Below are 27,332 nucleotides of genomic sequence, written 5' to 3'. Positions count from 1 at the left end.
ACCAGCTGTAGGTTGAAGTACCGTAATTAACATAACGAGCTACAGTAGGCTACAGGAAGAACGGAACTTCTGAGGCAAAGTACATAGCACATAGCAGTCATAACAAATTGATGTGTTTTACCAGCTCCAACCCTGACAAAAGCATCAGCCTATGAAATCTAAACCTTGAACCTGTTCTGACATCAGACGGGTTCACAGAAGGATAATTTTACCGGGTCAACTGGTGGGCTGTTTGTTTTATATATATATCTCTCAATGAATCTGGTAAATATGCCATTGTGCCTCGCTTGTTTATTGAAATCTAAATTAATGAGGCTTTATTGTGGACATTAATAACAGCAGTGCAATATTACGCCACCGATATATAATTATTTTTTTTTTTACCATAGCCTAAAGCTCATGCACTGGTTCCCGCCTCCTCTCTCTCTCTCTCTCTCTCACACACACACACACACACACACACACACACACACACACACACACACACACACACACACACATTAAAAGATTATTTATTTAAAGGTACAAAGATCATTCAGTTGACTTTATTAATCAGCTAAATTTATGAACACAGAAGCTGACAAATTTGTAAGTATTAAAAAGTATTAGTAAGCAAAATGTAAGTACCAAGAATAGTGAAGCAGGTAAACAAAATACAGACAAAAGTATATATCAAATTTCAGTTCTTAACTCTGATATAATCTTCACATTTATTTGCCACCAGGGGATTATATTAACTTTGTAGACTTGAAAAGCCGGGGAGGTTAACTATAGCCTTCATTAACCCTTTGACTTTCAGAGACTCTGAAATTACATAAAATCGTCTGGAGATGGTAATGATAAAGTAATACACGTCATCGTAGTGAAGTAATTAACCTGCACCTGTAAAAGCATCTGCAAATCACGAGGCATCTTAACCCCATTCTAGCCCCAGATCACATTTATCGCTGTAATCTTAGTACCGTCAGACGATTTTACTCAGCTTGGGACAGACTTTTCGAACTGGAGGGATTAGATGAAGCCTTGTGTAAGCCTTTTGGTAGTACTCGTCAGCTGGATGAAATCGTCTGGCTCCAGCAAGAAAAACAACATAAAAGTAGGGCATCGTAGTGAAATCGCTTGAATGTGGTGGCGATTTTTTTTTTTTTTTTGCTCTGGTGATTAAGGTCTCTAGTACTGAAGGGGTTAATGAAGACTATGTGACTCCTAGGCTCGTATTCTCGTCGGTTAAGGAAGCGCCCTGACACCTCCTCAGCGATTTATTCTTGGATATGGTTGGTTAATACCCTTTCGTAAGTTTTTTTATGAATAGTATGGCGATATTGTAAGGATTTATGTAACACAGGACAGAAAGGTGTAATTAAAATAAATCGCTTAGGAAAAGATGCTAGGGAGCCTCTTTATCCCACGAGAATGCGGACTCTGATGTTAAAGTCAAACAAAACTATCTAGAAGCAGCAGGAATAAATAATGATAAGTACGTGATGGTAGTGAAAGTATTAACATTACCTGGTACTACAAAATACATGGCATATCCTTCAACCAGGGAACATTAGTCTGATTACATATTCATAACCGATGCCTGTTTTTCTCATGTAATTGTAATATGGACTTACATTTCTTTACTTTTGATTTGATTTTCCTCCACACTTTTTTTTTTTTTTTGAGTGTCGGTACTGTTGATGGTGTAGTGGTGTGGTAAATGGAGGAGGGAGGGGAAGGAGGGGGTGAGAGATTGAGGATGGGAGAAGGGGAAGAGGAGAAAGAGGAAGGATAAGGGAGGTAGAGGAAGGAAGGGGGAGAGCAATGAAAGCAGTATGTGAAAAGGGTGGGAGGAGAGAGTGATGATTCAGTGCATAGAAGGGGAGAGACAGGAGGAGAGGAGATAAGGGAAGAGAGAGGAAGAGGGAGGGAGGATGAAGAGAACGAAGTGGAGACTGGGAAAGAGAAGGATGAGAGGGAACAGGAGGAGAAGAGAGAGTGGAGGAGATGGGGGGGAGGGTGAAGCGGGAGAGAAGGGGAAAGAACTAAGGGAGATGAGAAAGGAGGGAGAACAGAGTGAGGGAAGGAAGGTAGGAGAGAGAGGAGGGGACAGGCATTGGGAAGTGAGGGAGAGGAATGGTGAGGTAGGAAGGGAGAGTGTGCTGACTGGTCGAGGGGGACATAGATGGGAGACGAAGGGAAAGAAAAAGAGAAGAGAGTAAGGGTAGGGAAAAGGGAGGGGAGAGAAGGTAGCGAGGGGCTTCAGAAAAAGGGAATGGAAGAAAGGGGAGAGGGGAGAAAGCAGATTTGGAAAGAGAGGAAGAGGGAGAGAAAGGAATTACATGGAGTTAATGATAGTTACATAAACAGCCACACAAACCATACGGTACCAGCGAGGTGGTCCGTCTTTAAAAGGTAATGCTTAACCCAAATTACAGGATTGTAAGAAAAGGATAGTACAGCACTAGGCTTTCTCCCCCTCTCTCACCCCCCCCCCAGCAATATCGTGCAGGAAAAAGACTGTAATAGCACCTTATAGGATTAATAAACCTGAAGGAAGTTTCAAAGGATATGAAACACCAAAATATACATGTTCTCTCTACACATTTTTTTTTAATTTAAACTAATAAGGAAACAAGGAAACGCGAACCCTCCTAGTATGGCTCCGTGTTCCTATGATATGCTAAGTACTGTCCTAAGTACAAGGGTGGACAACCAATTCTACCGCCTCTGAGGATGGTCCAGGAGGAGTCCCCTACTTGACACCCAGATTTTCCTTAGCCAACGCTGATAGCTGACAAACAAATATCTAGCTTTCTCTTGAACGTATTTGTGGTTATGCTGTCCTTATCGCTTTCCTGGAGCCTGTTACGGACACTGATAATATCGTTACAGAAGAAATATTTGGTAACGTCCAAGTAAACTGTGTTTCCTGATAGATTTATGTTATGCCCACGTGTTGGCGTATCCGGGGCAAATTGGAAGAAATTATTTATGCTTTCTTTATCGAATCCCTTGAATATCTTAAAGCCCTGGATTAGATTCCCTTTCTGTCGCTTTTGGATAGAGAGTAATGGAGGGAAGAAAATAGAAAGAGACGGGTACGGGAAAGGCACCAGGGAGAAAAGAAGGAAAGGGATGGAGAGGAGGGGGGAGTGGGGAAAGGGACAAAGCTGAGAGAGAGAGAGAGAGAGAGAGAGAGAGAGAGGGGACTAGTTGCCCGTAGACAAATCCGGACATGGTTTTTTAACAGTAAAAAAAAAAAAAGTATATATATTTTTCTATCCCACAGATGCACGTTCACCAGCTGCAAATTTCCACGTTGCTTTTGGCGTGAATGTATGAATCAGGGACTTTGTGGTGTGATTACGCATTTTATCAAATATTTCAGTCGCGGGTGAATGTACATTTTTGTATTCTTGCTTGTTGGTAGTTTTCGTGTGTGTGTGTGTGTGTGTGTGTGTGTGTGTGTGTGTGTGTGTTCGTCGTATTTCTGGATCCAACCCAGACTATGACGACGACGACGACGACGACGATGATGATGATGATGATGATATCACAGTCTACCACACCATGATAGCCACTTTCCGCGAGACTGAACAGACCTTGTAGCGGTGTTCATGTGGCGTCTGGGAGTTGCGTGTTCAGTCATGACTGAGACAACTCTAGCATTTTTTTTTTTTTCGATTATGTAAACCCATCAAGAGACGTGGTTGTTCATGTGTCCCTAACTGTACAGGACTGAGATATCCTAGCCTCGGGACCCTACTCCTTGTTTGGGTAATATGGAATTGACTGTTAGTGTTGTACCATTACTTCCATTTGATCAAGTAACGGCACTGTAAAACACGGCCAGAATTAAGTTTAACTATACAGAATTAACGATGTTCAGTGAACATGGATGGTGGTGGTGGTTATGGTGATGGAGATGGTAACTGTGATGATGATTTTGGTGATGATGATGATGATGATGATGATGATGATAGGTGTAGTAGACATTTTGATATGATTTCCTACAGGTCGTTATGAAATGCAATTAATTCTAAGCCTTTCCTTCCTATAGTGTATTTATATTAGTAGTACTCGTGTTAAACGATTTTATTTTATTTAGTTAAGCAACAGTGGTTAGTGGGTTAATGGAAGCTTTGTCTAACCCCACAGATTGATAGTTTCAGTGAATGGAATTAACTGGAGATAGCAAAGATATTAACTACGTAATTGACCCGAAGGACTAGTGCGCTGTTTTTAATGTGCTTCGAGACAATAAACAAAGATATAATCACGTACCCGTGTTTATAATAATAAGAACGTAAAAAAGCCAACCAGGGTTTTAACGTTGGGAGAAACACTAGATGCAATGTGAGTTCTTTATATTCCACAGTTTATAGTGAAGAGCGGAGAGCACAAGAATACTGATAACGAATGTAATAGAAACGGAAGTGTCTATTAAATGGTAAAGATAAAAAATAGACACAAATAATAGAGCCGTGTTTGTACTGAAGAGCCTAGAGCCAACGTGTGTGGCAGCGTTGAGTTAAGTACTGTAAGCTGTCATATATCCATGTTTTGGTTTTGGCGTCAACAATTTTGTGGGGAGAGTTAGAGGCTGTGAACGGGATATTGGCGAAAATATAAACTTGCACACACACACACACACACACACACACACACACACACACACACACACACACACACACACACACACACACACACACACACACACACACACACACACACACACACAGTATGTACAGTTATGGAGACTAATAGCTTCCCACTAATTACACCGACAGTAATGCCACTTTTGCGTAATGTTCTGAAAAAGTTTGTGGCGGGGCTCGAAGCGTCTCATCACTGGATTTCGAAACACGTTCATCAATGTCTTGTAATTTGTCGTAATGGAGGGAATCGCTTTTTATTTTCCGCAACTCTTCCTATGTATTTGCAGATGCCTAGTATGAGTGGATATAATCTCATGGCGGAGCTCTTGCCTTTTTATTTCTTTTTTTAAATTATGATGAATTGTAATCCTCCTTAGGGGTTGGAAGGATTCTCTCTCTCTCTCTCTCTCTCTCTCTCTCTCTCTCTCTCTCTCTCTCTCTCTCTATCTATCTATCTGTATATCTATCTGTCTATCTATATATTGCCAGACGCCTCAATCCCGTACGGGGTGGCCACAAACAAATCGCCTTCACGTCGCCCTGTCCCCCACCATTTCACTGTCCTGCTCCCAACTCACACACCCCTCTGTCATATACCTCTCCACTCCATCCCTCTGTCTCATCCTCGGCCTCCCCCTCCCTCTCACCCCCTCCACCTCACTCACATACACTCTCCTCGTCAGTCTCTCACCCTCCATCCTCTCCACATGGCCAAACCACCTCAGTGTGTTCCTCCTAACGCTTTCTATTACATCCACATCCACACCACAACTCTTCTTTGCATCCTCATTTGTCAGCCTGTCTCTCCATGTGACTCCACAGGCTCCTCTGAAATCTCATTTCCACTGCTCTCACTCTTGACTTGTGTCCTTCCAACAACGTCCAAGCGTCACTTCCATACGTTAGAGGTGGTATCACAAACTGTCATGTAGTAACTTTTACTTCCCTGTTTCTTATCACTGCTTTCAAGGAACCAGCAACCTTTCTTCCTTGCTGTACGCTTTCAAGCACTTCACCCTCCAAACTTTCATCCTTACTCATCACACTACCCAAGTACTTAAACGTACTCACATTTTCCAATTCCTCACCATCCAACCTCACTGTACATTCACTGACTTCACTTCTCTCAAAGACCACCACTTTACTTTTCCCTACTCACCTTTAGATTCCGTTTCGTACACACTCTCCCAAACTCATCCACCAAGCCTTGCAGCTCCCTTTTGTCTTCACTCAACAACGCAGTATCATCTGCAAACAACAGTACAGGGATTTTTCAAACACTACCCTCTCTCACCAGGACCACTGCAACAGACAGACACACACACACACACACACACACACACACACACATATATATATATATATATATATATATATATATATATATATATATGTGTGTGTGTGTGTGTGTGTGTGTCTGTGTGTGTGTGTCTGTGTGTGTCTGTGTGTGTGTGTAACGTAATTTTACATGTGAAATAGGTATATAAGTAAATTGCCGTATTCCCACAATGAATTTGGACGCTCTAACATGGAATAAAAAAAAACTTCACTCCTCTTACTAGTCAGCTTGTTTCAGCTTTGGAGATATTTCGGGATGGAGGACTGACACACAGTGTTGTACATAAATAAATGGCTTTTGAAATTATATAAATGGCTTTTGAGATCATCCAACAGATCTTCATTGGTGATTGATTCTGCACAGTATACCACAATAGCATACCCCAAGTTATTGATGCTGACTATCAGTATGAAAACCGTAAAAATAGCATGGAAGACGATGGTAGGGGCACATAATGCTGTTTATGGATAACGATGAAGTACTACCACCTAAATTACACCCCAAAGCCCTTCACTACATGGAAACAACACCTTAGACAAGTAAAAGGTGTGGACGCAACAAGGAAGCTTAAATGACACACTAGCTTAGCGGCTTGTAGAGACTTAACTTTGTACGAAGATATTCCTTAATGCAGCATCCATTTTTCTGCTGGAGTTATGAAAGAGATGGTGTAACTATGAAAATATGAACCTCTGGTACTGGAGGAATGTGTGTGTGTGTGTGTGTGTGTGTGTGTGTGTGTGTGTGTGTGTGTGAGAGAGAGAGAGAGAGAGAGAGAGAGAGAGAGAGAGAGAGAGAATTTATCCACCTATTCATCTGGTTTCCCCCAGGTACCAGAGTCAAACAAAAAAATATAGATAGACAGATAGATAGATATAGGTAGACAGATAGATGTAGATAGACATAGATACATATAGATAGACAGATATTCGAGACAAAAATAATATAATTGTGAGAGCAACAAAAAATACGGTATATATCGAGACAAAAAATATCTCCGTCTTTCTGGCGTACAGGTACCAAACCCGTCTTCTGGCCTGATGGACTACGCCACCACGATGAGACCCGAGTACCACCAGGCCATCATTGACCTCATCCACCACTACCGCTGGGATCACATCATTTACCTCTACGACTCCCACGACGGTCAGTAAGCAGGACTTCTTTTTTACCATAGTTACCTCTCCCTGCATTCCTTTATCTTCGTTTTTTTTTTTTTTCTGCTGTTTCTTCCTGCTGGTTGCCTACTGAATTATTTTACTACTGCTGCATCAAAATTTACCTGTGCTACTCCCACGACGGTCTGTGTTTATCTTTTTAACATAGTTACCTCTTTCAGTCGCCTGTTTTATTTGCTGTTTCTTCACGTTTCCTGCTGAATGGTTTAACTCCTACTCCATCATTTATCAATAAGACTCCTTCCACGGTTACTGCTCTTGCCTTGCAACATTGTTTTCTTTGGCCTACCTCCCGCTGTTTTTTTATTTCCTTGTTCAGTTTTCTCTCTAGGCATTTTTCTATCCAGGCACTTTTCTAGATGCCGCTAATATGCTCTCTCTCTCTCTCTCTCTCTCTCTCTCTCTCTCTCTCTCTCTCTCTCTCACGACGGTCAGTCCTCCCACCTATTACCATAGTTACCCCTGCAATTTTTTTTCTTTTCATTTTCTTCATATATTTACGTTGATTCTTTTTGCAGAATGTTTCCCCATTTTTCACATCTTTTAATTCCACGGCCCCTACAACAGTCAGTGCTTTTTCCTTTACCATGGCTTCCCCTGTTAACCTTTATTATTTTTGCTGCAGTTGTTTCTGGTTTATGATACTTTGTTTAGGTTTTATCATTTTCTTTTATACAAGGATAAGTTTCCTTTATCTTTTCGCCCATTCATTGACGTACTATTAAAATTTTCCTTAGGCCCGTATTCTCGTCGGTTAAGGAAACTCCGTAGCACCCATTTCTAAGGAGTTTATGTGATTTAGTACACCTTACTGTCTTTTTCTGTGTTATATAACAAGCATCGCCATACTCAAAAGGATATTAGCCAGCCATAACCAAAAATAAACTGCTGAAAAAATAGTGCTAGGGAGTCACCTTACCTGACGAGAATACTGACCTCGCGCGAGACATATGATTAGATGCTTGTTAGGGGAGTCTTCTTGCAGGGAAGGGGTAAATGAAAGCTGTATCTCACCTCTCCAGTTCCAAGAGCCTCTCCAGAAATAAATATAATAAACTGGAGATCGCAAGAATAAAATTAAAGATGTCACCGTATTGGAAAGTTAAAACAAAAAGTCTTCATCTTCTGGTGTCATGAACTTCCGGTGTCACGAATTTCTGGCGTAAAGAACTTCCTGTGTCATGAATTTCTGGCGTTAAGAACTTCCGGTGTCATGAATTTCTGGCGTAAAGAACTTCCGGTGTCATGAACTTCTGGTATAATGAACTTCCGGTGTCATGAACTTCCTGTGTCCACTCTCCACCCCCTCCCACGTTATCATGTACAGTAACTTCCTGTGTCCACTCTCCACCCCCTCCCACGTTGTCATGTACAGTAACATCTTGTGTCCACTCTCCACCCCCTCCCACGTTGTCATGTACAGTAACTTCCTGTGTCCACTCTCCACCCCCTCCCACGTTGTCATGTACAGTAACTTCCTGTGTCCACTCTCCACCCCCTCCCACGTTGTCATGTACAGTAACTTCCTGTGTCCACTCTCCACCCCCTCCCACGTTGTCATGTACAGTAACTTCCTGTGTCCACCTCCATCCCCTCCCACGGTGTCATGTAACTTCTTGTATCCACCCTCCATCCCCTTCCACGGTGTCATGTAACTTCTTGTGTCCACCCTCCATCCCCTTCCACGGTGTCATGTAACTTCCTGTGTCCACCCTCCACCCCCTCCCACTCGTCTGAGGTCCGGTAAACTGCGACCTTGAACCATTTAATTTCAGGCTTGAGTAAGTTTATTGGTGCATGACTGAGTGTTCTCCTTCAGCCACTGTAAGATTAGGAGTTGACCTCAGGTGTACAAGGTGTTCCTCGGGACATTTTTCTTTTTTTTATTCAGGTTATATAGGGGCTGAGGGTCAGTTGAAAAGGATATATCGACACGGGTTCAGTTATATCGGTACCGGTACAGAGTTAGCTCTTCATGACGTTATGGGTTAATTATAAAGGAAACGATTTTGCCCATAAGGTCATTGGTAATTATTGTAGCTCCTTAACGGTTGAGAATTGGACTCGTGTGTGTGTTTTTTTTTTTTTACTCAAAGTCGGCCTTTGACTCCCTTCCTGAAGTTACAAAGAAATCTCTTGGAACATCCTGTATATTATCGTTACTGTATTTGTTTTGTAAACCTGCGTAAGGACCTTATTCTGGGTAGCAAAGGAGAATTTAGAGCATCACATCCTTATTGATTTATTATACATTTAAGATTATTTTATTTATATCGAGTAACCTTACAGGAGAATGTTGAGGTTCACTTCCTGTAGATATTTATTTTACATAGTGCACCTCACCACTCTTTTCCTTTATTTGTTTAAATGTCGGCATAGTTTTCGTCCATAACCTTAAAAGACAATAGTAATGTGAAAATGTGCAGAGAAGATTGTTAAGGAAGATGTGTTACGAGATCTAAGTATATTTTGCGATCACTGTGTTTGTTCTGTAATCCAAAGTGCCACGAGTTCGTATTCTCTTCAGCTGAGGAAGCTCCCTGACATCTTTTCCGAAGCAATTTGTTTTGTTTATTACTCCCTCTTGTCCTCTTCTGTGTTACATAAATCCTTTCAGCATTTTCATACTCTACTTGCATAACGTACAGAACGATATTCATCACCCGTATTAAAAAAAAGAAAAAAAAACGACAAGGAAGAGATGTTACGGAGCTTCCTTAACCGACGAAAATACGAGCCAGGGTGAAGACTATCGTGAGGAGCTTGGAGCGAGGACGACAAAATAAGTCCTATATTATGTTTCTTTTCATCTGGCGGAACAATGTCAACCCCACAATTTTAATACCTTGTTATATTTACATAATATTTGAAGAGCTTTAGTTATTTATGGGGTTGGAATGAGTCTCCTTGGTTATTAGCCTGATCAACCCTCCAGTCTGACTACACCTGGTCACCAACTGGACTGGAAGAGGTTATGGTTCTCTGTCTAGTTTTACCGAGGTATAGTTTACGTGGATTTTTTTCTTTCCAATGTCTAAGGCCATTTGTTATCTATAAGTTGAAAAATGCCATGATGATGATGAATATTCTTCGTATATATATATACTGTATATATATATATATATATATATATATATATCGTCATCATCATCAGCCGTTTGAGTATCCACTGCAGGACCGGCCTATCCCGACCGAAGCCGGGACGATACAGCCAATGTATCTCTACGAAGTGGCTAAGGCTGTCTGGTAGAGATTGTATGTAGGGTGAGAAGTGCTTGTAAGTGTAATTGTAGTGTTGTAGTGGCTTTGGATGTGTGTGTAGTCTGTGAACCAAGTGTAAACGGCCCGCGCAAGCCGACTGAGTGCAAGCATGCTTTATAATAAGAAAGCGAAACTGGTTCAACAACAGCACCCCTTGTGTCCGCCAATGCAGTACGTGGCCGGGTAAACACTCCCAAAGTTTATTAGCCTGGCGGGGCGCGAACCCTGGTTCACCCGCGTACGAAACGCACACTCTACCACTGTACCACAGAGGCTCCATATATATATATATATATATATATATATATATATATATATATATCGAAACGCACACTCTACCACTGTACCACAGAGGCTCCATATATATATATATATATATATATATATATATATAAACATATATATATATATATATATATATATATATATATATATCAATCAATCAATCATTTCCTGTGGCACCCTCGGGGATGCATAGGGCCTCGATGAACTCACACCACCACATCCTATCTTGTGCTAACTCCTCAAGATCTCCCCAACACTCATCTCCAGCTTCCCGTCTCATTGTCCTCACCCACGTCTCTTTTGGCCTTCCTCTACCTCTCCTACCAAGTGCCACCCACCCTGGTGTACCTCGTACTATTCCCTGTCTCCTATACACATGTCCTAGCCACTTCCATCGTGAGAATCTAACATATTCATCGATCGGCTGCACTCCTGTTATTTCTCTAATTCTACTATTTGGTATCCTTTCCCACCACTTAACTCCTAATATTCTTCTAAGTGCTTTATTTTCAAACGCCAAGAATTTATTTTCCATAGTCACTGTGCTGTACCAAGACTCGTGTCCATAAATTAAGATACTCCTAACCATTACCTTATAAAGTTTGATTTTTGTATGCACAGAGAAATTGTTATTATTCCAAATATTTTTAAGCATTCCCATTGCCTGATTAGCCTTCTTTAACCTTTCCTCGAATTCAAAGTTCAAAGAACCATCCTTGGCTAAATAAGTACCTAAATATTTAAACCTATCAACTTGCTTTACAACCATACCTCCAATTACACACTCCTGCGCATTTTCCATATTCATATTGATTATTTCAGTTTTTCCACAATTAATAACCAAACCCACCTTGCGACCTTCACTCACCAAACAGTCCAACACTCTCTGCATCTCTTCTGGCCCATCACAAATCAAAACTATATCATCAGCATAATCTAAATCCAAAAGTTTCCTGTTCTCTCCCCAAAGTATACCTGCACCGGTTTCTGTTCCAACGCGTTTCATAATGTAATCAATGACCAATATAAATAGTAAAGGCGATAGAACACCACCTTGAATTACTCCGGACTTGACTTCAAACGAATCACTAAGACAACCATCAACCATGACTTTACAAAATGTGTCCTCATGCATGTTTATAATGACCCTCACAAACTCCTCTGGTATTCCATAACGTCTCATGATCTTCCCCATAGTCTCTCTCGAAACACTATCAAAAGCCTTTTCAAAATCAACAAAACAAAGACTTAACGGTACTCTCATTTCATTAACTTGCTGCATCAAATGCCTAACTATAAAGATCTGATCATTGCAACCACGTCCCTTTCTAAAACCAGCCTGATCATATATATATATATATATATATATATATATATATATATATATATATATATATATATATATATATATATATATATATATATATAATTAAATCAGCCAGCCATACAGATTCATTTCGCCATTTCTTCCATTACGTTTCCAGTGAACATTCATCCCTTTCGTTTTTGTTCTCGTCAAATTCTCACAGTTTTAATTTTGTATCAACGCCAAGAAACTTTTTTCATTTACTTTCAACAAGACTTAAAAACGGCTCCAGTGACTATTTCTCAGCTGAATAAAATCGTCTGGTGTTAGCTGGAATAAAATACTAGAGTTGTTCAAACATTGGTGGTTTAAATTTCCATTTGTTATTTCTCTCTCTCTCTCTCTCTCTCTCTCTCTCTCTCTCTCTCTCTCTCTCTCAGCGGTATTATTTTGCTTCCATTTATTTTCGTCCTCATCACTATCTTTTCTCTCTCGCAGTGTAACTTGCAATACTTTGGTGATAGAAACTCCGTGTACAAACAGCTAGATAAGGAGTTTATTACGAGCTCACAGTAAAATAGTCTGCCCTACTTGAATGTCTGCTCTGAACTGAACAGTGGCGCCGTGTTCCCAGGCTTGGGGCCCTGGGAAAGCGTGCTAGGTCAGCAAGTTTAGTGGGGGCATGTATGCATTGGGGGGGAACATATATACATCGGGGGTAGACATATTGTGGAGGGGGTACACTACTCCCCCGGGTAGCTGAGATGATGTCTCCTGACACCAGGAGTTAAATGGTGTTTGATTATAGTATTAAGGCAAGGTCGGGGAGGTTTGTACAAGGGATAAGTATGATACAGGGGCAGTAGGGGAGACATGGCCATGTTGAGGGGAGGGAATTAGAAGGATATATACATATAAGATATACAAGGATTAATAGGTATGTGTCCAGTAAGGGTCGAAGGTATACATAGATATAATGGGGATTATTCAATAATAGTTTGATACATGATAAACAAGGAATAGATATAAGAGTTCTATTGTTGTTCTTCGTTCATTTTTTTTTTTTTTTGTATTTTCTGTAGGATACACTGTCACTCAGTAATGCATTAAAGAAATATCATCATTTTCTAGTAGGCAGAGTTCTGTTCACAGTTTGGTTAATTGTCAGATGGCATTGGTAGTCACTGAATGTGAGGGCACTAAGTACGGGGAGTTTCTGCCTCGTGTGTAGGGCGTACTATGCCTGTAGCAACTCTGATTTCCTGGAGGCGACGTTCCATTTTTCTGACACAGCAATGCACTGCACATATGATGAGTAGAAAACCTATGAAAGCGATAACCACAGGGGGAAACACAACTGTTGGATGAACCCATGAACGGCTGAAGGCCAGAGAAAATTGATCCATAATGAAATCACTGTCATTGAGGAATGTTAGCATGCGCAAGTAAAGGGAGGTGATGGTAATGTTGGCAGATGGTAGGGTGGAAGGCATGTCGATTGGTTGAAAGATGTCATAGGAGTGTTTACAGACAGCTTGGTGATAGCGAGTGGCATAAGTGATGACGGACTCTGATTTGACGGTACAATAGTCTGGTGCTTTGTAGAGACCACGAGCGGGGACGGATCGAACCGAAGAACCAGGACACATGATTGTGACAGAGATGGGAACAACAAAGAAGAAATACTGGACATGGTTGAGGTGAGCATGGTGAACCGGGATTCAGGAGCTGGTACAAAAGAACAGGCCGAGTATATGGAATGGTTGCGAACTAAAGCAGACTCACAGAGTGTAGCACTGCTAGGGAAGATAGCGAAAAGGAGGGGAGCACAGAGACAAGAGGTCGGAGTAAGGTAGGAACATTTCTGGAGGTCTGTGGAAGAAAGCAAGGCAACTGAAAGATGATCATGGGTGAGGAGGAAATATTCTGAAGGAACAGATACTAACAAGGAGTTGTTGAGGCGGAAAGGGAAGGGAATGATGTGGAAAAGGTTAAAGGTTATGGCAGACGGAGAGGAATATGGACGACAACGTATGTGGTGAGAAGAGTGGCTTCGAGAACAGGATAATAATATTCGAGGGAGGAGTAGGGGAGGACTGGGGATAGACCGAAGGTGGAGTGAGCCCATTCCAGGACAGAACGGAGAGCTGAGACAGGTACTAAGTCGGCAGTGACACGTCCATTTATAGCATCGACCAGGATACGAACCAACGTAGACTTGAGACAGGAGAGTGTCATTGGCCAGTTGGAGATTATCCATGTTGAGTTTGAGGTAGAAGAACTGAGAGATAACGTTGAGATCTGAAAGGTGTCGTTGTAAGATATCGGTGAAGTTGTTTAGAGTGGACGTGACTTCATTGAGGTGGGTCGCAAGCTTCTGTAACATAGTGTGTTGGATTTTGATGACTCGGCATTGTGATTCTAGAGCTGAAGCTAAATGAGTGAGATCAGATTTGAAACCAGAAATGTCACGGGCTGTAGCAACGCCAAACAAGCCACTCAGAATCTTACTGCCAAAGTTGAAGAGACCTCGTTTCACACGAGAATGACCAACGGGTGTCTGAATGGAAAATGTGTCATTGAGCTCAGTGAATGTGTTACTTATGTATTGCAATTGCCAGGAGAGTGGTAGGAAAATGTTATAGAGATACTCATTCAGGTTGTGTGTCCCCATGATGGCCGTGAGATGGGTCTTCATTCCGTGGAGCTGGTGCGCGTAGGCAGGTAGGGCAATGGCTACATCGGCCAGGGGCGCAAGATCATAGCGCAAGGAGACTAGACCTCGCCTCCTGAGCCGACCAAGGCCCCGGGACGTACTCCACCATCGTCCTGACCTGATCCAGACCCCAGGAGGGTCAGCACTGCCAGCAGGGAGATCGCTAATATCGTACCTAGAAAATCAGGGTAGAGTTAATGGAGGAGGTCTTGAAGAGGTTGATGGGCAGAGCTCAGTTTGGACCGATATTGATTGGTTGATGAATGAGCAGGTGGAGGTGGAGATGAAGGAGACTGAGGGATAGGTGGAGACAAGGTAAATGGAGGGATGTGTGGAGGGGAAGGGGGATCAGGAGGTTGTGTAAGTGACTCTTCCAACACGAGGCCACGGGGTGCTCGCTTTAAGTCATCGACGTGGACCCATCTGGTGTCCTTAGTGGACAGGTCCTGGAGGTGAAATTTGTTGCCTTGTTGAGTGAGGACGCAGTGGGGCCCTGTAAATTTGTCATCCAACTTAGAGGAACGCGTATGGGAATGAGCTAAGACAAGATCGCCTACATTGATAGTGATAGGAGAGGCGGATTTATGTTGGCGCTGCAGCATGTCCTCCTGAGAGGAAACCAAACTGGATTGGACATACTGGTGGATTGTCTGGAGGTTGGCCAATTTTAGTTTAACATAATCATTCATGTTGTAGATGGGTTCTGGCTTTGAGGATAAGAGAGAGTATGGGAGGTCCTTGTCAAAACCAAAGAGGACGAAGAAGGGAGATTCAGCAATGGATGCATTGATGGAGCTATTGATTGAGGATGCCACCTGGGGAATCCAGTCATCCCAGGACGAACTATGGGAGCCTAGATGTCTAAGGCACTCTAAGATTTTCCGGTTGTGGCGTTCTACAAGGCCATTGGAAGCCGGATGGTTAGGCATGACATTGCACTTACTGATATGAAAGTGGCGACAGATCTCATCGAGAAGGCTATTGTTGAACTCTGTACCGTTGTCAGTAAGAATGGTATGAGGGGTACTGAACGGACAAATTACGTGATCTACAAAGGCACGTGCAACGCTCTAGCGCGGTCTTGTCGGAGAGGGGTACGAGGACACAGTAGCGGGAGAAGTGGTCGACCGCTACGAACAAGTACTCAGCGCCGGATTCCGTGAGAGATAGTTTTAAGGGATCGATTGAGACAGTTTCCCATGGTCGTGACGGGATTGGGTATTGTAAGAGAGGTGCAGGTAAGCCGGTTGATCCTTTGTGGCAGTGGCAGGAGAGGCAAGAGTCACAGTGGGCATTGATATCGCGGCGCATGGTTGGCCAATAGTATTTGAGACGTGCTTGGCGCAAGCATCGGTCTTTACCTGGATGGGAAGCTTGAGGGGTATTATGAACAATGTGAAGAACCTTGGGTATCAGGGCAGTGGGGACAACAAGTTGGTGTACTTCGCGATTGGGCATGTCTTTGCCTGGTAGTAGTGTTTTCCTGTACAAGAGATCATCATCTAGCATGAACTCATCTAATGATACTGGCAGAGTAGGTACGGTCGAGGCATCGCCAGATTCTAGGAAATAAATGACTTTGGACCATATGGGGTCTTGGCGCTGAAAGTTTGAAACAACTTCTGACGTCAGTGTAAGGTTTTCAGTTCCTTCGGGCTGCAGTGATGTTATAGCTGCTGCTACGTGACGTGAGAGTGCGTCTGCGACTACATTCAACTTGCCTGGTACATATTGAAAAGTGGGATTAAAGTCCTGGATGATGACAGACCATCTAGCTAGCCTACCTGTTAGGTTGCGATTCTTGAACAAATCACAGTGTGGAAGGTGGTCTGTTTGGATATGCACTGGATAACCATAGACTATATCTCTGAAATGTTTCAAGGACCAGACTACAGCTAGCACTTCGAGATCTGTGACACTGTAGTTACGTTCAGCGGTTGTAAGGGTGTGACTAGCATATGCTATTATGCGCTTCCTTGATGCTTCATCGAGTTGCATCACAACGGCACCAAGTCCAGTGCCTGAGGCGTCTGTGCAGAGAAGGAAGGGTGTGGTATAATCAGGGAATGCTAGAACAGGGGCATTTACAAGAGCTGTCTTTAGCTTTTGGAAAGCCTGTGACTGGTCGTTAGTCCAAACAAAGGGCACATTCTGCTTGAGTAAGTGGGTCAGAGGAGCGGCGATCTTCGCATAATCCTGTATGAATCTACGATAATAGCCACTGAGGCCCAGGAAACTTCGTACAGCTTCGGTAGTGGTAGGTTCTGGGAAGTTAATAATCGCCTTAGTTTTATCCTCATTAGTATGAATGCCTTGTGCATCTACGACATGGCCTAGGAATTTGATTTTCTTTCGCAGGAAGTCACATTTACTGAGATTGATTTTCAGGCCTGTGAGCTGGAGGCATTCAAAGACTTGCTGGAGTTTGGTAAAATGGTCAGGGATGGATTTACTCACAACAATGATATCATCTAGGTAAGCAAAAAGAGAGTGTCCCATCATACCGCTGAAGACTGAATGGATAAGTCGCATGAACACGGAAGGAGCATTTCTCAGACCAAAAGGGAGTCTCTTAAACTGAAAATGTCCGGAAGGGGTGCTAAAGGCTGTAACTGGGTGAGAGGACTCTTCCATTTCGACCTGCCAGTACCCGCTGAGGAGGTCTAAAGATGAAAAGACTACGTTATTTTCACCAAGGGATTCTAGCAAATCAGTGAGGACGGGTAACGGGAAACGGTCTGGAACGGTGACAGAATTGACCTTACGATAGTTGACTACTGGTCTAAAGTTGCCGTCCTTCTTTGGTACTAAGAAAAGTGGGCTATTCCATGGACTGACGGAGGGTTCAATAATGTCCTGGTCTAACATGTTCTGTACCATTTGATCTGTCTGCTTTCTCTGGCTGTGAGGAAATCGATACGCTGGTATGTAAATCGGCTGAGTTCTTGGTAGTAGTTCAATTGTATGTTTGACAGGGTCTGTTCTACCCATCGGTTCACCGGGTAAGGGAACCACGTTTCTGTACGAGGTCAGAAGGTCGAGGAGTTGAGGCGTATTTTCTGGGAAATCTGTGCAAGTGAGATGTGAGAGCATATCGGGTGAATATGTCGGCGCAGATCCCGTAGAGTTAATAGTACATACACCGATTGGCGTACTATCATCAGTCTGAATAGTAGGAATTGAGGAATCCTGGCACACTTTTACGGCCGCTAGGTATACCAGGAAGTCTCCAATCTTTACACCACTTTTAAGTTGTAGTGGAGCATTTGTGACATTGAGCAAGTACAGGTAGCATAAACTGTCCTCTAAGACTGTACACCATGCTGACTCATAAGTCAAGCCATTCACACAACATGTCTCAGGTAGTGTTAGTACATCCACGCCTTCTTTCGCACCGGCAACACAAACAGAGACTTTGATGAACTCATACGGTAACAAAATTGTGCACGTATTCATTACTGCACGTTTCGTCTCTGCGTCTTGGAGAAGATCATGCACACTGTGTGAGGTAGGTAACTGAAACATGTCTCAGTCAGTGATAGTGTTGTCGGGAGAGGAGGTAAGAGCCATTTTCGAAGGCTGAGAGGATGCAGCAGTAGAGATTGAGGAATTTATGTCCTTGCTCGCAGTCAGTAAAGGAATGATCTCTGTATTCTCAGATGATGATAGTGGTGGTTTGGGCTGGTCTGGACTTTTTGGTAGCGATCGGGACAATGGTAACTGAAGGACTGATTTGATCATAAGAACAGGATGGGGACATTCCATACTGTAAACTGGGAATCCAGAAATGTCTATACTACCACAGGCCGGTAATTAGGCAAAGGAGTGTTGTGCCATGGTGGAGAAACCAATAAGGGCATCTGCGGGATACTGCAAGTCATTAGTGACATGAAATTCAATTGGGATAGAGGGCAATTCTCTGTGTAGTTTGACTTCAAGGGTGACTCTTCCCTTAACCTTAAACTCTGAGCCTTCGACACCACATAGGCGAATGTCTGGTGGTTCTAGGAAACTGACGTGGTTGTGATGTCGATGAATAAGATGTTAGGAATTGTCGGAGATCAGATTTACTATAGATCCTGTGTCCAAGAAGAATGACGTTGGTATGTCATGACTGCATCCGAGAATGACTAAACCCGAGGATGTTATGGGACCTACATGGCGGATGGGGAGTTGGGCTTCTGGTTCTACGTGATATTGGTCCGATACAGGCGCGACGCTTCCTCCACCTGTTGGCGGTTGAGGTAACGACATTCCTCAGTGGTGTGAGTCGTGCTGGATTTGTGGTATTTGCATTGGGGACGACGTGAGCAGGAAAACGTACACTGTCTGGTTTGGGAGTGAGGACATCTGTATGTACGGTCGCAACTGGATGCTCGATGTTCAGGATGACCACAGTGCCAGCAAAGAATCGAAGATTGTCTTCCGTCGGACGCTAGATTGATCACGACCTGCGGTAGGAGAACGATGCGTGGCAGGTCTGCCGCGTGTGGTGGGATGAGAACGAGATTGGTCTGGGGTAGTGGAGGTGTGACAGACTGAGGAGGCCAAGGGTTGGGCGGTGTCCTGACGCGTGTAGTTCGAACCTGTTCATTCATGAATGGCTTTAGTGACCTGAATAATTTTATCTCCTGGATTGAAACCGATTTCCAAGGCTAGCTCTCGCTGTTTAGGAGTAAGCCAGTGAAGGAATCTCAGGTAACCAATTAAGTCAGCAAAGTTGGTGAGTGAAAGCATTGGAACGCCATTCTTGTCTTCTAACCATTTCGTGCCTACCAGTACGAGGGGTGATTAGAAAGAAATGACAGTGAGTCCATAAACTTTTATTAGCATGAAGAACTATCAAACTATGACTCACATTCCTTCAAAGTACTCCCCTCCAACCTCTATGCAGCGTTCCATTCTCTTTCTCCACTTCATGAAGCAAGCGTGGTACTCTGAAGACGGTATACTTCGGAGTTCTGAATTGACGGTCCGTGCCAAGTCTTGGATGCGATGAAATTGCTTCCCAGCGATGGCAAATTTAATTTTTGGAAACAACCAAAAGTCACAGGGAGCCAGGTCAGGGGAGTAGGGTGGGTGGGGGAGCAGAGTTATACCTTGTTGTTCCAGGTACTGCATAGTGAGGCGAGCTTTGTGGGGTGCAGCATTGTCGTGGTGCAGCAAAAGGCGAGACCAATGGCGGGTTGGTGCGGTGTTGGCCTTGTGTTCCAAGACTTGTGGAAGGACCTGGTCTGTGTAGTATTGGGCTGTGATAGTGGACTTTTCAGGCATCACATCCACGCATATTGGTCCTTGAGAATTGAAAAAGATGGTGAAAAGGCGCTTCCCGCTGCGAAATCCTTCCTTCAAAATCTGAGGTCGAGGGTCTTCGTCGCCCAACCACACCATGTTTGACTGCTTGTCACGGGTTGTGAAGAATGAAATCCAACACTCATCTCCAGTAGCAACATCTGAGAACCGTTTTGGACCATTTGGTTCAAATTCAGCAAGCCAGACACGACAAATCCTCACCCGTTCAGCCTTTTGCTCATCAGTCAACAAATGGGGTATCCATCGACAACACTTCTTCCTCAGGTGTAATTGTTCATGCACGATGTCATATGCACTCCCATAACTGATATCAAGCTCCAAGGCTAAGAACCTAAGAGTTACAGTTGGATCCTCGTCAATGATGGACCGTGCACGGACAGTTGTTGCTTCGGTCACGGATGTCCGGGGGCGTCCAGAGCGTTGTTCATCTTTCAATTCAGTTTTTCCTGCTGTGAAAGCACGAATCCAGCGGGAAACAGTTTCCAGGGAAGGAGTAGTGTCTGGATAAACTTGTAATAATTCCCCTCGAATCTCTGTTGCTTTCTTTCCCAGTTTCCACCTCGTAAAAATGTAGAACCTGCAGCCTTCTTTCGAGTAATCCATGTTTCTGGCCAGAGAGCAAAAACAAGAGTGAAGCATTCACTCACAACAATAAAACAAGAAAAGTCAGGCATACGGCGACAAGTTCAAACTCGTAAGGACAGGCAACTCTGCACTCTCCTTGCTCCCCTACCTCCCATCATTCAAGGTTTTCATGTTATAGCACGAACTGTCATTACTTTCTGATCACCCTTCGTAATTGGAGCATCTCGCTACTAGTTGCTTTCATGGCGGCGGCAGCTTTGCGGAGCTTGGCATGTTGCGCTGGGACTCGCAAGTCCTCATCTAGTTGGTTTAAGAGATTAATGAATCCCATGAGAGATGCGGTATTTGAATGCTGGCAACAAAGGCTGATGAGTTCCGTACGAAAATCAGCAAAGGTATGAATGTTATCGAAATGTCCTGCACGGATCGCGGATCCGATGTCCGATTTGCCGTGGTGCAAGCGACCCATGAGGTAGGCTACTTTGAGCGATTCATCGGTGATCTGCCTATTGTGGATGTTTGTTTCGACTTCTCTGAGGAAATCATAGACAGACCAAGTTGGGTCCTGGCCGGTAAATTTGGGACGATTGGCATCGTCGAGATAGATAGACTGTGGAGGGATGGCCATGGCTGGAAGAGCAGAAGGGGCGGTAGGAGAGGAGTGGGAGAGAGAGAAGGTAATGGTAGTGAAGGGCGAGCAAGACGGGGTATGAAAGGAGGCAGGAGAGTGAACGACAGGGGAAGGAGTAGAGGAAGAAGAAGGGAGTGTAGAGGCAGGAGTAGAGGAGGAGGTATCTGGATTTACGAGTGTAGGATGGGTAGTAAGTGGGTCTGCGGGAAGTGAAACGGAAGTGTCAGATACAGGGCGGTGGTACTCTTTGCCACTTCGTAAATGAGTGATCGTGTCAGAGTCGGCAGACGGTGTATGAGCAGGTGATGTTTCAGGGTCGAGAGGGCTGGCGGTAAGCGGTTGACGTGGAAAGTATGACAGTTAATGCGGCAATGGAAGAGGAGATGAAGGATGAAGATGGATACGTAGGCGGAAATGTATAATATAACAATGAGAGAATGGAATACACGAGTAGGTATGAAAACGAATGAAGGTGCGGAGATGGATGGTTTAAATAAAAGGCGAAGGATGAGATGGATAATAAATAACGTAGGTGAAGATGAAAACGGGGTAATGGAAATGAGATGGCATATTTACAATATCCAATCTGTAGAGAAAATCGAGGATCATCTCTATAGAAAGGAAAGGTACACTATAGTTACACAGTAGAGACAGAATTGACGAGATGTATGACGTGCAGGTGTGGCTGGGCGTAGCGGGGCTGGGGCGGGCGGGGCGGGGCGGGGCAGCGGTGGAGAGACAGCTGGGCGGAGAGGAGAGTGGCTGGGGACGAGACTGGAGCGATATGTTGGATGAGTCTTAAGTCGAGACGGGAAGAGATGCTGCGATGAGTCACCGGCAGGGAGTGGCGGTCCTAGGAGGCTCACGTAATTCAGATCACATGTGAGTGAAGGCAGGGTGTGGCGGCGATGGGGCCGGTGGTGGGTTGTGAGGGCAGATGTTGGTTCAATGCAGGTGTAGAGCTGTTGAGAATGGCGGCGGGCAGACAGTGGGCAGACAGCGATAAGTGGCACCGTGGGGGCAGGATTTATGATGAGTTCGGAACAGGTGCTGGGAACAGGTGCAACAGGTGCGTAGGTCGGCGATGGTGACACTCGCGGGCAGGAACAAGGTGTGTGGGTGGGGTTGTTTGAGAGATGAGCACTGGTGAGAGAAATTGTACACCCAGAAAGCACAGCCAGGTATTACACCACGAAAGGCACTGAGGAGGGGTGAGGCTGTGAGATGCGAGACGTCGTGTATCTGTTGGTGTCACTAAATATTGTAGGAGGCGGTCAGAATCTGATGGTCCGAAACACCGCTGTTACCAAATGTAACTTGCAATACTTTGGTGATAGAAACTCCGTGTACAAACAGCTAGATAAGGAATTTATTACGAGCTCATAGTAAAATAGTCTGCCCTACTTGAATGTCTGCTCTGAACTGAACAGTGGCGCCGTGTTCCCAGGCGTGGGGCCCTGGGAAAGCGTGCTAGGTCAGCAAGTTTAGTGGGGACATGTATGCACTGGGGGGGGGGGGAAATATATACATCGGGGGTAGACATATTGTGGAGGGGGTACAGCAGCCCCCCTCCCCCATCTCCAGCCCCTATCGCCTCCTTTCATTATTTACACGTCAGAGAAGAGAGGGGCACATTTGGTACTCTTTCATTTTCTCCTCTTGTACATTCAGTTTTATTTTCAGCCATGTATTATGCTTGGGCACTCTCTGTCTGTCTGTCTGTCTGTCTGTCTGTCTGTCTGTCTCTCTCTCTCTCTCTCTCTCTCTCTCTCTCTCTCTCTCTCTCTCTCTCTCTCTCTCTCTCTCTCCTCTCTCTCTCTCTCTCTCTCTCTCTCTCTCTCTCTCTCTCTCTCTCTCTCTCTCTCTCTCTCTCTTTCTCTCTCTCTCTCTCTCTCTCTCTCTCTCTGTAATCCCGCATCTCAGAGCGCTACTCCCCTTTTCCGTCATCTTCTCTCCTTTTCTCTTTTCCTATGCCTCCATTTCCCTATCCTACCTTCTCCTCCTTAATTTTGTCTCTTCTCTCTTATAATTCAGCTTGTTCGTACAGTTTCACACATATCTTCCTCCTTCTCTTCCTTCCCTTTCTTTCCTTTTCGTTTCTCATTCATTTCCTCCTCCTTTCCCTCTCCCCATCTCCTTTCTCATTTCCATCACCTCCAAACTTCACTTTCTCTCTCATTTCTTGTTTCTTTTTCTTTCTCACTTCTTCGATTATTCCCTTTTTTTTGTTATTCACTCGTTTCATACCTCTGTTTTTCTCCTTTCATTTCTTTTTTATTTTCTCCTTTCATTCCATTCTCCTTTCTAATACCTTATCTCACTTTCTGTATCTTTCCTTTCTTCCTCTCTTGTCCTGCATTTTATTTTTCTCCCATTCATTCCTTCCATTTTTTTTTTCTTTTCTTCCTCATCTCCAATTCATCTCCAGCACCCCCAAGCCTTCCTCTCCCATCCCGCGGCAGGATTCGATCCCCATATGATGCTCTGCCATTGACCGCGGGGTACTCCAGAAATATATATATGTATAGAAATGACTCGCATAGTGGCCAGAAGCGGGTATTTGTGTCCGGAGCAGTACTGCATATCTGGGGGAAAGAGAGAGAGAGAGAGAGAGAGATTTTAGCATCGATACTTATCAGCTACTCTGTGTATAGGGATTAATTTGATGTGTATTTAAGAGGGAGGAATGTTTGAGCTGGGGGAAGGGCAGCGAAATGGTGGGGAACAGGGCGATATGGAGGCGATTTGCTTGTTGCCACCCCTTTCGGGACTAATGCGTCTGGCAACAAATAGATTGATGGTATTTATGTCTATTGACCCCATCAATACGATGATGTCATTTGCCGTATTATATCTAACTCTGGATGATTTTATTGATCTAAATAGACATTTTAACGCTGGTAGGGATAGATAAAACCATGATTCACCTCTTCCCAATAATATCTCTCAAAACTAAGAAAACAGTAGGAAGTAAGAGTCGCCAGTAAATAACAAATAGCGAAAATTATAGCGTTCGTTGACCCCTTCATATAATGTCTCCTCAGAACTGAAGAAAACAAAAAGGAATTTTGTTTATGAAGTAAGAATATATTAAGAAAATTGCGTCTTCCTGTAGAAAGGGTTAGCTTTACTGTGTGTGTGTGTGTGTGTGTGTGTGTGTGTGTGTGTGTGTGTGTGTTTCTCTCTCCAAGCTAGTGTTTCTCTTTTTGCCCATTGACGTACCCATGATCTAAGTCGTACCCTGCTAGTTAGCGGCGTATCCTTAAACTTGATATTGCAAAGTGGGATGTAGACCTCTAGCTATTTTATAATGATTTTTTGAAGTACATGATGATAATGGAACGTGTCTGGCCTTCCTGTATGACTACTGACTTCGATCTGTAGTATGGGATGCAGGCTAACCATACTCAATAACCACAGGTGTTCCATAAATGACCTTCATTAATTAGGAGTTTGCATTCCACTCAACGGTTTAAGGTTTAAGCAAAGAACTCCTATTCTTGCTATTTCCAGACGATTTTGTTAAGTTTAGGAGAGAACTTTAAGCTGCAGATGTTAGTAGCCTTCATTAAGCTCTTCACTCTATAAAGCTGCACTAGATCGTTTGATGGCTGCCTGACACTGCAGAAAATGTACTTCTTCGGACTAAAAGTAAATTCAGGAGACAAATTTTCCCTGCTGAACGGGTTTCGTACAGCCTTCATGCAGTCTTTCAGTGTGAGACGCCTTCCCCAACTTGAATAAAATCGTCTGTAGGTAAGAAGAACAAAGGAACAAATAACATTGTCTTGAAGGCGCAAACATTGTCTTGAAGGTGCAAACATTGTCTTGAAGGTGCAAACAATGTCTTGAAGGCGTTAACTCTTGACAACAATGACGTACTTCGTTTACCTTGTGCTGTTACTCAACTCGGTTTTCATCTGACAGAAATCGCTATCCCCTTTTGGCTTACCTTATGGCCTAGTGTAGTCACGCTTGGAGAGAAAGTTTTGGCTAGTAACCAAGGAGACTCATTACTATCCTTCAGCAAAGATTCATCGAATTCCATGCAACCAACCATGACGTAGAATTCAAGTTTAAATTGTCCCATTTCCGTGATATAAACGCAAACTAAGTAGACGAATTATTCAGCTTCATAATGCCCTCAAATAGTGAAATATCTGGAAATAGCAAACCCAATAACAAAAGTCGTATTAGTGAAAGCATAAATTTTTTCTGTTGTTTTTTTTTTTTGTTTTTTATCAGATAGGCATTTGTTTTATCAGTTTTCCTTTTTTCATTGCTTCTCCATTCTCGAATTTTATCGGAAGAAACACTCTGAGGTGGTTCGGCCATGTGGAGTGAATTGAGTGAGAAACTGTTTAGGAGAATGTATGAGAGTGAGGTGGTTGGGAGGAGAAGGAGAGGAAGACCGAGAACTGTATGTGGTGCGCCCATGTAGAGATGAGGGATTAGAAACTGACTAGGAGTGTATGAGTGAGGGAGTTGGGATGAGGAGGAGGAGAAGAAGAGGGAGAACAAGCTGAAGAGAGGAATTGGTAGAGTATATAGGGGAAAGTGGTGACATGAGGGAAGAGGAGTCGCTAATGAGTAGGGACATGCTTGAAGGTCTTTCTTACCGAGACCACCCTTTACAAGATGCGGCGTCAGGCAGAAGAGGTAAAATTTTCTATTCTAGAATAGAAGTTTTAAATCTCATATTTCTGTAGATAGATATTAATACATAGGTGAATGTATGGACTGATAAATAGAGGCTGTGTAATATTTTGAGCAGTTATATATATATATATATATATATTTATATATATATATATATATATATATATATATATATATATATATATATATATATATATATATATATATATATATATATATATATATATATATATATATACAGTATATAATCAGCCGTTGAGTTCCACTGCAGGACCGGCCTATCCCTACCAAATTAGGGACGATACAGCCAATGTATCTCTACCCAGTGGCTTAGGCTGTCTGGTAGAGACTGTATGTAGGGTGAGAAGTGCTTGTGAGTGTGATTGTAGTGTTGTAGTGGCTTTGGATGTGCGTGTAGTCTGTGAACCAAGTGTAATCGGCCCTGCTTAAGCCGATTGGGTGCAAGCATAATAGTATGCGACACTGGTTCAACCACAGCAACCCTTATGTCCGCCAAAGTAGTAAGTGGCTCGGTGAACGCTTCCCAAAGTTTTTACAGCTCTGGCGGGAGGCGAACCCGCGTCCACCAGCATGCAAAACGCACACTTTACCATTGAGGCTCCATATATATATATATAATCTCATCACACTAGCCTTTTGAATGTCCACTGCTGGACAGGCCTATCCCGACCGAAGTGGGGACGATACAGCCAATGTAATGTATCTCTACCAAGTGGCTTAGGCTGTCTGGTAGAGATTTTACGTAGGATGAGAAGTGCTTGTATGTGTAACTGTAGTGTTGGAGTGGCTTTGGATGTGTGTGTAGTCTGTGAACCAAGTGTAATCGGCCCGCGCAAGCCAGCTGGGTGCAAACATACCTTAGTATGCGACACTGGTTCAATCACAGCACTCCTTGTGTCCGCCAATGCAGTATGTGGCCTGAAGAACGCTCCCAAAGTTTATTACCCTGGTGGGGCGCGAACCCTCATTCTTCAGTGTACGAAAATGCACACTTTACCACTGTACCACATAGGCTCCTTAGTTATATCTATATATATATATATATATATATATATATATCTATATCTATATATCTATATATATATATATATATATATATCAATCAATCGTTTCCTGTAGCACCCTCGGGGATGCATAGGGCCTCGATGAACTCACACCACCACATCCTATCTTGTGCTAACTCCTCAAGATCTCCCCAACACTCATCTCCAGCTTCCCCTCTCATTGTCCTCACCCACGTCTCTTTTGGCCTTCCTCTACCTCTCCTACCAAGTGCCACCCACCCTGGTGTACCTCGTACTATTCCCTGTCACCTATACACATGTCCTAGCCACTTCCATCGTGAGAATCTAACATATTCATCGATCGGCTGCACTCCCGTTATTTCTCTAATTC

This window comes from Coenobita brevimanus, chromosome 1, assembly GCF_032717465.1.
Source record: "Coenobita brevimanus isolate Jiangsu-jjx chromosome 1, ASM3271746v2, whole genome shotgun sequence".
Taxonomy (NCBI): Eukaryota; Metazoa; Arthropoda; class Malacostraca; order Decapoda; family Coenobitidae; genus Coenobita; species Coenobita brevimanus.
Note: the sequence above shows the minus strand (reverse complement) of the source record.